Source organism: Triticum dicoccoides, chromosome 2B (genome assembly GCF_002162155.2).
Source record: "Triticum dicoccoides isolate Atlit2015 ecotype Zavitan chromosome 2B, WEW_v2.0, whole genome shotgun sequence".
NCBI classification, from domain to species: Eukaryota; Viridiplantae; Streptophyta; class Magnoliopsida; order Poales; family Poaceae; genus Triticum; species Triticum dicoccoides.
The window spans coordinates 757,200,410-757,201,838 of NC_041383.1; positions in this window are offsets into that span (position 1 = coordinate 757,200,410).

Here is a 1,429-nt window from a genome sequence, read left to right on the forward strand (position 1 = left end):
CCTCCCTCCTCTCCTCCCATCTCCTCATGGTTTCTCCTTCCTCCTCTCTGATGCTCCGGTGAACTCCTCTCCGGCGACCTCCTCCTCTCCGGCGATGTAGGCGAGCGCCTCTCCGGTCACCTCCTCCTCCTCCTCTCCGGCAAAAGAACACGGCAAAAGAACGTACAAGATCCAAAAACGGGAACAAAATTTGAAATAATATCGTGCAAAAAAATGAGCAAAAAAAAACGAGCAAAAAATGGGCAAAAAATCGCGATCAGATCCAAATTCAAAATTCAAAAATAGCAATGGCGCACGGTGGGGATTAGACGGTGCGCCACTACTATTTTCCCGCCTTCACAATTCAAAAATACTAATGGCGCACCATGGTCTATACTAATGGCGCACCAGTGGCCTGTACTAATGGCGCACCGTGGCCTATACAAATGGCGCACCAGTGGTGCGCCATTAGTAAAAATTACTAATGGCGTGCTAGTAATGGCGCACCAGTGATGCGCCATTAGTAGGCAAAACTGGTGCGCCATTAGTAGGCCTTTTCCTAGTAGTGTGAAGCCAACCACTCGACCATGAAGCCAACCACTCAACGGCCGGGAGATCTAAAGTCACTCTGCACGCCAATGGTCGGTCATTAAGTAGCTTTTATGGTCATCATAGCACTTTATTTGTAGCATTACCAGTAATGCCCGATCTTAATGTGCTTTAAACCCTACATAACCGAGGGCCGGAGGGGTCTGGCGAACTCTATATAAGCCACCCCCCTCCTCAGTGTAAAGGGTTCGCACCCCTGTAACTCATACGCATATAATCTAGTCGACCGCCTCTGGGCTCCGAGACGTAGTGCTGTTACTTCGTCCGAGAAGGGCTTGAACTCGTAAATCCCTTGCGTATGCAACTACTCCATAGCTAGGATCTTGCCTCTCCATTCTTACCCCCCTACACTACTGTCAGACTTAGAACCACGACAGTTGGCGCCCACCATGGGGCAGGTGTCTTGGCGATTTATTGGAGAAGTTGCAATTTTTTCTGATCTCCTTCATCATGGTTTCAGGCAGAGTTTTGGTTGAGGGCCGCCATATCCGTCTCGGTGCACTCACATTCATAGCCGACAACTCTGCTTGGCTTGAGGAGGCTCCGCTTGACGTCGATGCGCTCCCAGTCCGTGGAGCAACGCACTTTCGCGCGTGCGTCCGCAGCGTCCTCCTGCGGCAACCGTCAACCCAGTATCGGTCGGATCCTGTGTCATCCTCCCTCCCTGTTTCCCAACGGTGCAAGCGCTCCGGTCGGTCGAGGCTTCAACGGTGGGTGAAGCACGTGGTGGCTCGCCAAACGGCCACCCCCAAGTCGCGGCAATCGAGCCCGATGAATCACTCTACGGCCTGTTCGACCAGTCGACTGGCTCCGCAGAGACTGCATCCGAGCGCGACAGCAG